Source organism: Papilio xuthus, unplaced genomic scaffold, assembly GCF_000836235.2.
Source record: "Papilio xuthus unplaced genomic scaffold, Pxut_1.1 DF826949.1, whole genome shotgun sequence".
Lineage (NCBI taxonomy): Eukaryota > Metazoa > Arthropoda > Insecta > Lepidoptera > Papilionidae > Papilio > Papilio xuthus.
In genome coordinates, this window is record NW_013531700.1 from 4,136,391 (window position 1) to 4,153,920 (window position 17,530).

Sequence of the window (17,530 nt, forward strand, 5' to 3'; positions counted from 1 at the left end):
ACACTGTAATGTGTCAGATTTTTTACTATTCTTTTTTTAAATATACAGAACAGCTTGAATCCCGCTCTCGTGATCGTTAATTAGTATTAAAAAACATAACATGTCCTCTAGATGAAAGTGATGATGGCTGTAGTCGTGAAACGGTATGCGATATTAAGATAACTTCACTTGTACAGAAGTCTGTAAATATTTGATATTAACACATAAATAATAAATGTATCATTCAAAATTGAGTTAATGAATGTACTAACTTAAAGATGCCTCATTGACACAACTAACATATTTTCTTCGATGTTCCTTATAGAATTAAAAATAAAACTATGGATTTACTGATAGTGCCTGACGGAGACGGATCTTATTATGTATCTACCTAAAAATTTAATGGATTTTATTACGACGACTTTATACTAATTTTAATTTAATCTTCTGACTAAAGCGAACAATGTCAATCATTTTTATTAATTATTTACATCCTTATACATATATATACTTATAATACATAAACTCTTAAATCTATGATATAAAATAAAATTTAAAAAAAAAACCGAATAATTAACTAAAATATGTTAATAAAAGGAGTCCCTTTAGGCAAGGTCCCGAAGATACTGGCAGCGTTCCCCCTCTGTACAGCTAAACTAAAATTTAATTAAAAACATTATTTAAAGTAAAACTATAAAGTAATCTATAAAAAGAAGTAACGCTATTTTTTATATATCATAAGGTGGCAAACGAGCGAGCGGCCACCTGAAATCGCTAAAATAGCGAAGTAACCGTTGCCCATAGACATATATACGCAATTGCATATGCGTTGCCTACCTTTATTCTACGGCGGAAAGGATGCATAGAAAGAAAACATTTCCATGCATCCTCTCATCCGGAAAGTCCACTTCCACTTTCCATCCTTTCCTTATAAGAAAAAGGGTAGGAATGGAAAGAGGACTAAGTTAGGCTTCCGGGACGCACACTCATCATACTGTACGTGGAATTGCTTCCACTTCACGCCTGTCTTCTGTGTGGTCGTGGTATTTCACCGGGCGAGCCGGGCCAATTCGTGCAAAGATGTTAAAGCGGGTTCTACCACTGTTAAAAATACACTGTTAAAATATATAAGTTAGCTGATATTTTCACAACATACTTTTGGAAAACTATTTAATCATCTATTCGTCGAAGTGCAGTAACCAGTGGTCAATAACTATGCGTGTATTTGTTTGATATATAATGCTAATAACTGTTATGAATTAACAACAACTACATGTATTAATTAATAATGGATTCAATAAAAAAGCGCTAATCTCATTTCCCAGTAGCGTTTATCGCTCGTTCAACGTATACGTAATATAAAACGGGATACTCACAACCGCGTCATTATACTATCTCTTTGCTACAAATACATGGCATCGTAACTATGACTGTTTCAATCTCTCCTTGAAATAAAAGCAGCAATGTATTCCGAAGTACGTGAATAACAGTGAAAAGTGTTGCGACAATGGGTACATTTTCGACCCACGTTGACCGTACTGCGGGGGAACGAACGCAACAGAATCGAACGTTCAATCTCTCAGTCGCCGCCCAGCTTTGGACGCGGCAACTCGTTCCCAAGGCTTCGTTACAGCTTTTAAATATCGAATACGTTATTCGAACTTTAAAGTGACCCCGTGTTTAAGTTTGATCGGTGTTGCTGTAAAAGTTGCACGGATTTTTTTTCGGTAGGAAATTAAGATTTGATCAACATCGACTACCTTGCGGTAAGTGATTGAAATATAGATTAAAAATTAACTTTTTATTTTAAATTTAATTTTAAAATATTGCATTGTACTGATAATTTTTTTGCGCATTGTCATTAATGTCGTATCATTATTAAAAGTATAATACAACGGCTATGAGATAATGTCACGACATAGCGTGACGAGCAAAAGTGTTTTTTTTCGACGTGATTCGATTTCATTGCACTCTAGTGGGTATAATATCAAATATTTCGTTTCTAAGTTATAAATAAAAATTAACGAACTTGCTTTTTTTTAATTAGATTTACTAAATTATAATGAATAATTAAAATGAATGATTTTGTATTTGAAATAAAGAAACATTTTACATAAATTAATTCTAAATTAATTTCCTTATATTTAATATCTCGTTTGGATAAAATACATTAGATAAGGATAATTAAGTATGCTGTATTTACTTCTTTTGGAGTGAAAAGAAGGAAATAAATATAATCAAATTGCTTGTGTAAAATTTCACATATTATGTTTGATTATGGTTACACCTAACTCCGTTACTCGTCTAGCTTCTTGCTCGGGACGTATATGACCTTATATTATGTAATTAATAAACTTATATAATTTGTTTGTCAATAGTTTTTGATAATTATTATCGACGCCAAAAAGATTTACCAAACTAATGTTCACACTTATTTGGTGAGATTAATTTCTTCCTATTATGTTTAAAGAGTTGCATAAATAAAATACAGATAGGATAAGCATTCCGGCTACTATTTACGTAAATACAGGTCCATAAAAGTGGTCATTACGAGTTTCCTCGTGTTTTAAAGCGTTGACATAATCGCGGTAGAAAAGACATCAACGGGTGCGAAGATTACCTAATCGTTATACGACGTTAAACTTGTGTACTCAGCTTATAGACCTTGGTGTACTTAGCTCTAATTTTACTCTACTAGGGTTTTCATCGGTGTCGATAAAAAAATAGCGTAAGTTACTCTCGTACATATAAGCTACCTTCCAGAAAAAGTCTCGTCAAAACCGATTCATCCGATTCGGAAATTACCAGAAATAAACGCCAGGAACTTACGGACAGACAGACAAAAATAGAAAAAAATATTTTTCGTTATAAGTAAAGTAAATTCAAGATGTTAACGAAATTTTATTTTATTTTTTAGATAATATGGTACATACAGACACGTTAGCTTTATTAATTAGTATAGATAGATATTATCCCGACCTTATTATTTTTAATACGAGACGTTGTTATTGTTACGTAATAAAATAACATAAGTATTTTTATTTGAATAAACAACATATTTTTCGTGATTAACTTTGTAGATGTGATAATTTTTTTTTATATCACAAGGTGGCAAACGAGCGAGCGGCCACCTGAAATCGCTGAAATAGCGAAGTGACCGTTGGCCATTTGTTTTTTATGTTATTCATTTGTTTCACTATTTAAAGTATTATTATACTTGAACGAATTGTTTTGAAGTTAATTATCTCCATATAAGCCGTGATAATTCATAAAAGGTTAAAATTTGAATGTGCATTAAGGTTAGCAACATTTTTTTTAATGGGAATGCGGAAAATGACTTCATAAATTTTATGTTATCATAAATTTACACAAATTTTTCAATATCGGTTTTGTCGTAAAATGTTGTTTTTTTTAATTAATTTTAAACTTATATTATGTACCATTTTTTTGATAAGTACTAGTTCTGTTAAATCATTTAGTGTCGGATCTATATCTATTTAATTATATTTTTTCTATATTAAAGTCTTTTTAAATGAATGCTAATATACATCTTTATTTCTATGATTACATAAAGTCTTAAATCTATGATATAAAATAAAATATAACTAGAAAAAAAAGAATAATTCACTTAAATATGTTATTAAAAGGAGTCCCTTTAGGCACGGTCCCGAAGATACTGGCAGCGTTCCCCCTCTGTACAGCTAAACTAATTCTTTGACCGAGGTAGCTGCCAGCTCTTCGGTCCCCTGTGATGTCGATTAATTTTTTGGAAATGTCCTTAAAAAGTCTTAAAGCGCTAAATTCTTTTATATAAATAAATGGTAAATTGCTACATACAACATGATGATAGATTCTTAACAATCAAATCAATAAAACTTTTAAACTTTTACAAACTAACGATAAAACCATTGTCAGTTAAACTATAAAATTTACTGTCCTTTTTATTGACAGTAAAAATATATGTTACGCCTATAAAATGAAACAAAACAGGAAAATTATAACTTAAAATACTATATAAGATTAACTTGTAATTTATATAAAAATAAAAAAAAACTTATTTACATATTTTAACATTGTTCATTTAATTTCAACACCAGAATTTTTAAACATCCTGTTTGTCTTACAAAATAATTGAGTTGAAACATGTACTTTGGTAATGAAACATTCAATTACTAACACAGCGTGCTCTACTTTCTAAACTTACGTTCATATCAAAATTATTCGTGTAGGCGTTACTTGAGTTGTATACTTCAAATCAGTTCATAATCTCAAAAGGTAATATAGCAAACTAAACCTAATTTGCAGGTCAGTTTTATTTTACATTATTCATTAATTGACTAGATTTTTACTGAAAAATTAGTGCAAAGCTCTAAAGTGGTAACAAATGCTCATCCTATGATCCATGTGAAACTTTAGCCTTTAGAAAATAACGCATCAATCCGGTTCAAAAAATGTTCATTTTTACTGCACATCTAAAATTTTCTCGTCCTAAATGAAGAGCGTCGGTGGCTCAGGGGTTTAAGTACTTGATTTGTGATCCGCAGGTCCTGGGTTCGAATCCCTCCATGTACCAATGAGTTTTTCCATTTTCGATTTACATATGTACATTTGTTCGACGTTTTTACGATGAAGGAAAATATCGTGATGCAACCTGCACATATCTGAGAAGAAATTCAATGATATGTGTGAAGTTAACTAACCCGCACTTGGTCAGTGTGGTTGAATATGGCCTAATCACCCTTAACTTAGGGTAGGCTCCGAGCCCCTCGGACGGAGTCGCGGGCGACAGCTACTCACTACATAACAATGTTTACTTATGATGATGGATTTCGACAATAATTAATTCTAAGTATAGATTAGTAGAATCAATTCTTTTTTAAGAAATAAAATACAATATTGCAGTGTTTTTCGTGATGATATTTTTGAAACATTTGATTTTCCTGTAACCAATATTTCATCATCAGCTCACTATACGTCCCCACCGAGGGGCTCGTAGCCAACCAATATTTACTAACTACCAATTATTAATAGAATAAGGAAAGAAATTTTGATATGATATTAGTTTAAAATTAATAATTATTTTTGTTCAATAATCGTCTAATAAATTAAATATAAACGAGCTCCGTAAATATAACAAGAATTATTTCGCCAAATGTGTTTATGTTAAAAATATATTTATATAATACCAAATGTTCTAGTAACTTTTATCATAGTTAATTAATTATAATAAGTGTTTGGAAAATCCTAAGCGTAAATTTATTTATAAAAATAAAAGAGGTCAAAAGTTTTTGCCATTATCAATGTATAACATAAATATTTGCATCTCAATCCCGCGGGGTACTAGATTGCTTGTTCGCGCTGTAACTAAGTACATATATTTTTTCGCTATATAAAATCTTTTAACAATAACAACACCAGTATGAATTTAAATCTAAACAACTTTTTTTATATATTTTACGACATCGTCTCGACAACAGACGCATTAAATATCTAATACAAACATAATAAAGTAGCAATAATTAATTTTCGACACTTAAAAGGAAGCGAATTATTTAAAATGAAGAGTGGATATTAATCTGATAAGTTTTTTTTAACAAACCCGGATCTTATTTTAGAATTTTTACTTGAAATGACCTTATTCACGTGTTTATTTATAAGAAAATAATAACGCAAAGTAAAAATTAATCTACATATATGATGTCAGAATTCGCGTTGTCAGTTTCTTGAAATTTGATTATAAAAAAAACTTGTTATACTCCCCACGCTCGTGTTACTATTGTTACCATGCTACCGTGGGAATAACAAATGATAAAGACATTGAAACTTTTGATTAAATTAAAACAGATATATCTGTTTACTTATACCATTCTATGTGTGAATAAGTTCTACATCATCAAAAGATTTATTTATTTCGTCGTCGTCGTTTCGTTATAGTCGTCATTGACTTATGCATGTCACCTTTTATTCAAACCATCTATTATTATGCTTATTCCTTATTCATATTTGAAGTTTCCCTTGTCACATCCAATTTTTCCCCACTATCTCCTTGTTAATAAACGTTTTTAAATATACCCGTTTTGGAAATACCTTCATACAAACGTCCAGCCATCCAAACATTCGCATTTATAATATTAGTTTAAAGTAAGATAGACATTTCGAATTTACTTTATTGGATTAAAATATTTAAATATAGAAAATGATCTGTATGAAAACGAAACCAGAATCTTTTAAGATAATAGTACAAATCCTTTCTGAATGATTGGTAAACGAGCAGCTCCACTAAACTGATTGCTTGAACCAGTCCATATTGATGTTCTTATTTATTATATTATTCTTTTGCAATATTATAAAGCTGGTATTAGCCTTGACTTCACTTTTCTCACTTACTTGTTTTGAAAACCGTATTACGTATCACGGAAGATGGTCGTTTGTCAAAATTACTTTAACGCCTGTCATCGCAATCATAAGTAGGCGTAACTTGAGCAATATACTTAGTGTTTGTATTAGTCTATACGTGAGTTTACACTGCCCAAATACATGTATGAAAACAAATTGTTATCTATACTCTTTCATTTCATCATCAGCTTACTATACGTCCCCACCGAGGGGCTCGGAGCCTACCTTAAGTTTAAGTTATTAGGCCATAGTCAACCACGTTGGCCAAGTGCGGGTTGGTTGACTTCACACATATCATTGAATTTCTTCTCAGATATGTGCAGGTTGCATCACGATGTTTTCCTTCACCGTAAGAACGTCGGATAAATGTACATATGTAAATCGGGAATCGAAAAACACATTGGTACATGGCGGGATTCGAACCCAGGACCTGCAGATTGCAAGTCAAGTGCTTGACCCCTGAGCCACCGACGCTCCGAAAGAACACATAGACTACACTAATTAAGTTATTTTATATATCCCTGACGGAGTCGCGGGCGACAGCTAGTTATGAAATATTTTACAGTTCGAATCATAATTATATATCAAAAGAGGATTCAAATTATGTTTCATTGTAACTCTTGTTGTTTATACAATAATTTTTATTTATAATACTCATAAAATAAAACGATATTAGCCTGTCAATTAATATCATAATATTGTGTAATAAAAGTTTTATCTAGTTGAACTGTACAAAAAACAGATTTACAATATCTCGTTTTCTAATTAATTTTATCATTGATCTTGCTAACTTTAATGTATTTTATCTACTTTGTTTTTTTATAACTTTTATATTATTTTATTATTTACGATTGAATTTTAGTAGTTATTGAAGTTATCGGTTTTATATTTTCCTGTTACCCAAATAATTTATGGATTATTAAAAATAATCAGACAGAACAGAATTAATCAAAGGAAAATCAGATATTAAAAAACAACATGTAAATTTAATATAATATTAGTTAGAACAAAATAGTAGTTTTATTAAAAATAAAATTAATTACTACGTGGTGAAAACTGAACGACTTTTATCCTCCTATCACAATTTATGTATGTACAACATAAACTTCGAGTAACGGTGTCGATCGTAACGGAGCTTAATTACTTTAGAATTTAAACTATTTTACAATATAGGATAGTTATAATTTTTTACTGGGAAGTCCGTCATTTCTATCTGGTTGTAACAAGTCGATTTCATTTGCTGACTTCTTCAATCGCCGTGACTGGATTTCTATGTTTACGAGTTAATTTTACGCTCAACTTTCACGCGGAACTTGGCTTGTTTGTGCGTGGAAATGAATAAATGGACAATTGTGTTTACTCTTGGACAAAATTGTTTTAAAATGTTTTTTATAGTTTAAATATGCTATGGAAATATTATATTACATTAAGAGTAAACAGTACCATTTAACCATTCGGTGTTTTACCATTATAACGAACAAGCTGTCGGCCGCGACTCTGTCCGCACGGAATCGGAATAAAAAACTGAAATTGTAACCTATGTATTCTTCCAGACTATGTTCTACATTTATGCCAAATTTCTGCGATATCCATGCAGCCGTCATACTTTCAAAGAAACATTCGCATTTATAATATTAGTAAAATAAACAGAAAGGGCAAAATGTTATCGCGATAATAAATCATCAGTTATTTTAAATGATAAATGTCGGACTAAAGATAATTCGTGAATATTTTGATTAACAAGGAAAAGAGTTAAAAAAACAACATAAAAACATTTATTATAACTGAAAAATTATCTTCTGTGATAAATTTTAAACCGCTCTTCTTGAATATTTTTAGCTAGTTATTCTGACGTGCTATCATTTTAAGATAATACTTTAATAAATAACTATTAGTCGCCCGCGACACCGTCTGCATTTGATTGAAAAATAGATAGTAGCCGATGCTCAGATCTACTGAATATGCATATAAAATTTCATAAAAATCGGTCAAGTAGTTTCGGAGTAGTATGGTAATTAACATTGTGACACGAGAATTTCATATAAGACTAGCTTTCGCACGCGACTCCGTGCGCGCGTTTAAAAATAGATGTTGGCCGATTCTCAGAGCTACTCAATATGCTCACAAAATTTCATGAGAATCGGTCAAGCCGTTTCGGAGGAGTATGGTAACTAACATTGTGAAACGTGAATTTCAATATAAGATTGCTTAAATAATTACTTTTAATTTGTATTTATGAAAGTAATCGTTTATGATCTTTTACAAAAAAAAACGTTGTCCTTTTGCCGGAACAATTTGTAAGGATGATCCTTCATAAACAAAGGTCTTGACAGTTGAGATAATGCAAATGGCGACGACCCCACACGGTCGTTGAACCGGAAAGCTTTAGACAGGGTAAAGATTCGGAGAATTCGAAACACGTTTTAAATTTTAAACAATAATTTTACGGAAATATCTTTTCTTTTTAATCATGTTGACATTGATCTGAGATATTTAATTTCTTTGACTTTTAACTTCCCTGTATTAAATTAATCATTTTCTTCCAATTGCCTGTACTTTTATCGATATGCAGTGCCGGAAGACTTGTACAAAATATATTTTGTACGCACTCCTGTACAATTTTCCTCGAAAAAAGCAACAAAATATAATTTTATTGCAAATTTTTAAAAGTCTATAATTTCACTAATGTGTCTGAAAATTCCATCATTGAAGTGAAATGGATGGATATAGTGTCTTGACGACTATATCCATACATATAATAACTGTTGCACCTACCCTACATAAGCAGGAGATGATAACTGTCCTGAATACTAACTTATTTTATCCAAAGCAATTAACCGTTGGTTTCTGAGACCAAAATGCCTGTATAAAACATGTCGTCATCCCTGTCATCATCTTTGACAAAACAGATATATGTTTTAAACAGAGATTTGGTCTCAGAAACCCATGATGAATCATACAATTGTAATAACGTCTAGATATATAGAACTCATTAATATATAGCTTATGTAATTATATAGCAGTTATGTGTCTCCTTGCAGAATATATAATGATGTTGAGATCATACCGCGTGGTCTTAATTAATGATTGCATGTTACAACACAATCTAGGGCTGTCAATAACAATTTATTTATTTTGTTTTTACAAATGTGACAACCCTTATCACTGAGCTTATTTGAAGGATTTTTTTTCTTCTGTTTTAAGATGCTATTCTAAAAACTAAGATAACATATTTTGTTTGCCTATTTTTCATTTATTTAACAGTAATAGTAACTAAAATAAAATGCCCTTAACTGATATATAAACACGGCTAAACACTCACGTATATTCGTCCGGTGGCGGCACCGACTAGTTTCGAGCCCATCGGGGGCCCTTCATCAGGATGAGTGGTACTGGTATTATTTCGCGGACGCGCCCCTTCGCTCACTGTTTATATATCAGTTTAGTATAATGTCTCACGAAAGTTTGAATAATTTAAAATGCCCTTGTTTATTTTTGTATTGTTCGTTAGTATAACCCTTTACGTACTAAACAAATATTTACAAAGTTGTCCCTTGTTTAGCAGTTTAGGAGCTTGCATGTTTACGAACAACTTCCTAAAATAGCTTCGAATTCTGTTAACTTACAATGTTAAAGCTTTATTGATGAAGTAAATATAAGCTTGAGTTATATCAGCGAATGGCCAGAATTAAAAAAAAACACTTAATTAATAGCCTATATATTACGAATTTTATCAAGATACGTTAAGTAGTTCCGGAGATACCTTCTAACAAACATCCATCCATCAATTTACTAAAGATTCAACGTTTTACGTTGAATTTGCATTCATAGTGACGTATAATGGTAAAAAAAAATGTCACGATCAGTGAGATAAGTCTCGTCATGTAAACGGTTGAATGGTTGAATGCTTTAACGGCATTTATTTATTGTTTTTGCTTCAATCATAAGGCCGGTAAAGCCTTGAAGCGGGTCGCAGAATCTTTTTGTAATGTTTCGATGAGCAAACGTTGCGATGACTTTTTATTGTCAAGTCTATAATTTATATTATTTCTTGATATGAACACGCACTTCTCACTATAATATGTCTATTTACTTATTCCAATGTCAAAACACTAAAGCATATTGGTACATTTTTTTTCAAACATAATCTGAGATAGCTTACTAAATAATTCTTTCAACAGTTCAAATTGATATCTTACTAATATTATAAATGCGAATGTTTAGATGGATGTTTGTTTGAAGATATCTCCTTAGCAGGTGTGTGTATCTCGTTCAAATTTAGCATAGATATAGAACATAGTCTGGAAGAACACATAGACTTCTAATTAATGTTTTTTTAAATCTGCGCGGACGGAGTCGAGGGCTGTAACTAGTTAGTAATAAATGAAAAGGTATTACAACTCGTAACGTACATAAGTACCATGTTTGACAGAAATAAGTGATCTATAAATTAAGACACGATATATCGATTTAAAGATGAAAACCCTTTGCGCCGTATTGCAGGTATAGAAAAAGCAATAAGATGATTTCACAATTTAAAACGAAGCTGAATTAATAACTACAGCGTCTGTTAATTACCAGGAAACAACAATACCTTTGTTGAATTCTTTATTGATTTGACCTAATTAAAAACTCTAGGATAATTGCATTAAGTTGTTAGTTACCTTCAGGTGTCTTCTGATCTTCGACCTTCCTGTTGATTGAAGTAACTCTATACAATGCATGCAAATCAAACACGTCATTGAACAATTTTACATTTCTTATAATTGCAAATGCACTAAGTTTGGTTATATGGATGGACGGATGTTTGTTAGAAGGTATCTCCGGAAAGGTTCCATGAATCTTGATTAAATTTGGCACAGATTAGATTAGTCTGGAAGAACACATAGGCAATTTTTTTATATATTAAGTTTTTTTATATATCCACGCGGAGGGAGTCGCGGGCGACAGCTAGATAATTATATATTGATAATTATTCTGTTGCTACGAAAGATATTAATATACATTTTTATATCAGGATATCATCATCATCAGCTCACTATACGTCCCCACCGAGGGACTCGGAGCCTACCTTAAGTTAAGGGTGATTAGGCCATAGTTTCAGGATATAATAGTACATATAAAATTTTATTAAAGTTGTTGATTAGTGTATTAAAAATCGAATAAACCTTATACATGATGATATTGAAAATTGTTCACGGTCACAAATTCGTTCTGCAAAATGTTACTGAATACATTCACTTGTTCGAAAACCTTGAATTAGTTCGGAACGAGTCTAAACATGGGCGTTATATTTATTCTGCATAGTAAATTCGATTGTATATCTATATTACTGTATAATACACACACGAACAAAGTAAAGAGATCACACAAACAAAGTAATTAGATTGAATTTGGATTACAACAAAGGTAGAGGAAGAGCAAATAGGGTGTCAATTCAAATATGACCGCTGACAGAAATGTATGGAAGACACGCCGGTCTTCCGTTGGCCAAATGCTTTTATCGTATCATTATCTAGTGCAAATTAGCATAATTTAGTAACAATAAAGAAATATAAGACAACTTAACCACATTCCGATAGATTCCTTTGCGGTTTGTAAAAGCTGACCCAGTATTTGTTCCACTTTGTTTGCGGTTGTATTATAATATCTATTCGTATTGAGTAAATGAACTAGATTACGAGTATATAGTAATCAAGTCGTACTTTTACTATGTCTCGTATTTTTAAGTAGTCAAAATACTTTTATTAAATGTGGGGGGAAGAAGATAGGTATACAGCCGGGAAAGTTTTTCCAATTTTGTACTAAAAAAAATCACAATTTAAATTACTGTTTCGTATCAAATTATATCTATAGTTTTGAAAGCCATTTAATTAATAACTAGATGATTAAAGGTTATTGAATATTTAATTTAATAATCATAGTTTGTTTTACGAAAATAAGTATGAAAATTTGGTCGTTGACATCGATATAATTTTAATTTTAAACATGTTAAACAAACTATTCAAATATTTTATTTGCTTACTGTATTTGATTCTATAGTTATGTTTGCCTTCACAATAATAACTTGCTAACCGTTCCCAGTTTGTTTTTCATTCACAAATATACTACTACTACTGTAACTCACTCTATTCTCACTCTCAATTATGAAGTAATATTCATAAAATAGAAGCATATGTACTTATTTATATAATGTTTGAATAAACTAAACGAAATACATATCGTATTAAAATTAACTTATATAGAGGCAATCAAGATCCAAATGTTCTTTTACAAATGTAAAATAAAGTTAAATTAGACTTATAATGAAACTAGCTGTCGTCCGAGTCTCCGTCAGTGCGGGATAAAAAAACTTTATTAGTAACCTATGTGTTCTTTCAGACTATGTTCTACATGTGCCAAATTTCATCAAGATCCGTTAAGCTGTTCTAAAGATACCTTCAAACAAACATCCATCTAACCATTCGCATTTATAATATTAGTAAGATGCATAAAAGATTTGATTCGTCTCAGTAGTGAGTGAGTTCACATAGTAGGTGCCGTGTCTGTGTCGTAAGCTGTGAATAATCGCTTTGTGCGAGTTATTATATTCACACTTTTTGTAGATGCGAACTCCTTTGTTGTATGTTTTTGCTTAATTTACAAGTTACTATTCAATGCATTGTACAATGTCCATACATTACTCATGTTTGAGAAAGTTCATTTGGTTCTGTAAGAAATTTTTAGAGTATTAGTGTAGAAATTAGATACAAAATTAGTTCCTATACGTGTGGCTACTACGATAGAGTTGAAACTTCTTCAAATGATTTATGAAATAATTTCAAAAATGACTTTACCATTTGTATAATGCTTAACATATTGAGCCAGTCCTTTTATACTTAACGTAACGTTTTTGATAAACATCTATGAATATATACGTTATGGAATAAAATCGCCATGAGGTTTTTTATTTATGTTTTTTTTTAGTTTAGAGACTTACCATAAGACGCTACAATCTTTATGGTAATGTTATGAAACGAAGTTACGATTTCTGTCACGTCCCACATGTAAAATAACTTATTATAATGAGACTTAACAAAGCCTGAATGAGTCGGTACCTTTTAAGATTATTTTGGCTTTGTAAAATAATTTAAAGTTATTATGCCTTGGTTATTCTGAAGGTAAAGTAACTAACGTCCTTACATGAGTTTGACATATGTTTTGGTAGTATTTATAATATAAGATTTAGTGTACAGAATTAATCTTATCATTGTTTCCTAATTTTTTTTTCTGTAGACCCCATTTAAAATTGTCCATGACTGTATATTTTATTCAATCTGTGAACCCTAAATGTTTCTCATCATTGTAAAACCTCGCCGGCTCTGCAATACCGTGGATATCTTTAGAAATCATTGGTATTTATAATCTTTATATAATCAAGATATAGAAATAACTAGCTGACGCACATGACTTAGTCCGCGCGAAATTAAAAAAAATGAATAGCCTATGTGTTCTTCCAGACTATGTTCTACATTTATGGTTTTTATGGAAATCTATACAGCTGTTCATGAGGTACCTTCTAACAAACATCCATACGTACATTCGCATTTATAATATTAGTAAGATTTACGTAACGCAAAGTATTATACAGAGACGTATAAAAGTGAAAATCATTTATTGTGGCCGCTGCATTGTGTAGACAGTGTTCTCACAGGGGTAAGTGACAGATAGAATTGCATGTCAGCATGCGACTATATTTAAACATACGTTGATATTCTGTATCTTATGTAAACTAAGAATTTGCTAAATATGTAACTTATAAACATGCGATTGACTGACTCTTAAAACTTGTGAGTTGGTAGACTTTTTATCATCATCATCATCATCAGCTCACTATACGTCTCCACCGAGGGGCTCGGAGCCTACCATAAATTAAGGGTGATTAGGCCATAGTCAACCACGCTGGCCAAGTGCGAGTTGGTTGACTTCACACATATCTTTGAATTTCTTCTCACATATGTACAGGTTGCATCACGATGTTTTCCTTCACCGTCCGATTTTCTATACCTTACTAATATTATGAATGCAAATGTTTGGATGGATGTTTTTGGGAACGGATCGCTGGATCTCAATGAAATTTGGTACAAATGTAGAACATAATCTGGAAGAACACATAACTTACTAATAAAGATTTTTTTTTAATTCTCACAGACGGAGCTGCGGGCGTCTGCTTATTTAATTATAACCCTAAAGTATTAACAACTATAGTTTTCTGTTATCAGGGAAAAGCAATGAATACGTAATTAAGAATATTAATGTGATGAAAAATTGCAAAATGATTTATTAAATTGTTTAAATGCACTGTAGAATATTATGCTATATTTTTATTTCACTTTTTAATTCTCAATATTTTCAATACGAAAAATTTCCACTACATCTTTCAAATTACTTCCTAATTCAATTAATAATATTTATAACATTTAATCCTTAATTAGTCTTCAATTAACGTAAGTGGAGTTACATTGAATTGCGTCATCGCTTGCTTTGTTTTCTCCAACGCTTTCATTTCACGTCCGATACCCAGCGACTTGTTAGCGAACTACCGGTTCAAGATTACATTTATAATTATAACGTTTTTGCCCGACTGATAGAAGTGTAGTTAATGTATACGAGACAGGATGTAGGGTGCACATAGAAAGGGGAAATATTCTCTTTCTGAGCGACCCCTACTAAAAAAGACAGATAATATTTTATACATTTGTAGCGGCAATGTAAACCCACTGTATATTTCTGTATAGATAGACGCGTAAATAATGGTTAAAACAAAACAGTTTTGCAATGCAAAGTGCTAAAAGTTGTTAGAACTAAGTAAAGATAAATCGTTCTACTTAGTAGCACAAATTCTAAGCCGTGTTATGGGAATTGTAAACGCTCATTCGGCTTCTACTAAAAGTGCTAAGATACGAAATATTATAAATGAGAATGTTTGGATCGATGTTTGTTCGAAGACATCTCCAAAACGGCTTCATGGATCTCGTGTAATTTGTCATAGATATATAAAGTAGTCTGGAAGAACACATAGACTAATCAAGTCTTTTTTTAATTCCAATATCTAGTTAATTAATAAAATTCGGACATCACCAAATAACGATTACCACTTAATGATAAATTTGGTATGAGAAGGATTTCGTGTTGAAATATTAATGCAACATACATTAGCACAACCTTAATGCATCTTAACTAGAAACGAGTAACAAAATATATTACCCATTGCATTACAACATCGATCTACCTTCATAGTCTGAATATAATGTGTTCAAATTAAATATACAAACTACATATTTGGCAGGTATAAGTAATTTTTCATTAAATTCAGACAAGATCAGACTGTCAAGCAGTATATATGCCACAATCTTAGTCGTAAATGGAACGTTTAACAAAAGAAGACTTTGGTGTAGATTCAATGAGAAAATCATTCCTTTGAACTCCCTTGAAGTGTCCTTGTCAATAAGTGTACTATCAAGGCAAGTCAAAGGCAGACAAGTGCGTAGCTTTTTTGTTTACTAAACTGTTGCATTTCGTTACGTTAAAACGAATTACTAAGCATCAACTAGTTTTGGGTACAAATTCAGTCTTTTAAAGCAAACGAACATACCCTATCATCATAAAGAAGGGTCACCGTTGGATCTGAGTAAAGTCGGTACCGAACTAAGGAGTTAAAGCTTTTATTTGTTTCATCATCATCAGCTCACTATACCCTAAGTTAGGGGTGACTAGGCCGTAGTCAATCGTCAATCGGCCATAGTCGTTATTTGATTAGTTTAGTTAAATCCCTACGCTTATGAAATATACTTGAACCGATTCAAATTGAACTGTGATTGCGACATTTGATTGTGCGCAAAGGGCGGTAAGTGTTGGAGTGCGGTCGCGACGGAAAGCGCAAGGAGACCGGTTTCCGTTGACACATAAACGAGATACGCAAACTGTATTACTGTAATATGACCTGCCTTAAAATGACCAGTACAGTCGACAAAACAAATCAGAACACAAAATTTATTTAAAAAAAACGACTTTAAAATTGATGACATAAAGATCTTACACTTTTTTTGTAACATTAACACAAAAAAGAATAATTTAAACTAAATCTGCACGTCAAGTAATACATTAAATACAAGATAATAATACAAGTTATTCAAATAACAGTTTTCATTTAAATAAAAATTCCGACCTTCACATTTGCTGTAATATACATTTTCAAAACATTAAAATTCAAAAATCAAAGCACTATATCAGAATACAGTTATTTAAAGATAGGATACGTTCCAAATGTTTGTCATTAAACGCTTAAGACGTGCGGTATTGTCAATGTAAGTAGCCGACTATTAAGATATAATTCAAGTCACACAGTCTCACGAATGCAACGCACGAATCCGCCACCTGTTTAAAACGTTTTAATGCCGACCACGAACGAGAAAGCTCCTTTGACCATTCAATTTTAATAAACAAATGATTCACTAGACCATAAAAAAGTTTATGTAACAAATCATCAATCGACTACGTTATGCACTGTTGAGTAATCGAATATTTTTAAAGTTATTTTTATGAAGCATTTTTACGGTGACTGTACATACGAGTTAGGGTTGTGTCACACTCGAAGTGAATAAAACGAAATATTTTTATTTACTAAATCTTACTATCATAGTATAATATAAATGCGAATGGATGAATGGATGGACGGATGAATGTTTGTTTCAATTTATCTCTAGAACGGCTGCGTGGATTTTGCTGAAATTTGGCATAAGTAGAACATAATCTGGAAGAACACATTGGCTTATAGTAGTTAGATCTGTAAATAATATAATGCCTATATATCTATTGTTTGAAGGTGAAATGGATTCCAAAATGACGACTAAAACTTTAAAAGATGATTTATTACAAGTAATATCCCGTAAACAACATAGAAAGCGGCTTCACATAAATATAAAACAAGTTTTTGTTAAATTAATCGATAGGCCTACATTCTTCAACTCCATATTAGCATATTATTGTCATACTAATCATGAACTGTCAAGTCGTAACGTGCCTTGGAAGCGGAAGTTACTGGATTATACATTCCACATTGATATGTTGTGTTTTTCGTCATAAATTATTTTTACAACTTAATTATATGTTATTT

General features: G+C 31.4%; 1 protein-coding gene across 1 annotated transcript in view; it reads left to right on the forward strand.

Moving 5' to 3' along the window:
• The first annotated feature begins 1,728 nt into the window (after positions 1-1,728).
• LOC106120756 (alpha-N-acetylgalactosaminidase) overlaps positions 1,729-17,530 on the forward strand; it is a 38,685-nt gene continuing 22,883 nt past the window's right edge. The window contains 1 exon segment of the mRNA NM_001311996.1: positions 1,729-1,745. The gene's annotated coding sequence lies outside the window, so the exon portion shown is untranslated.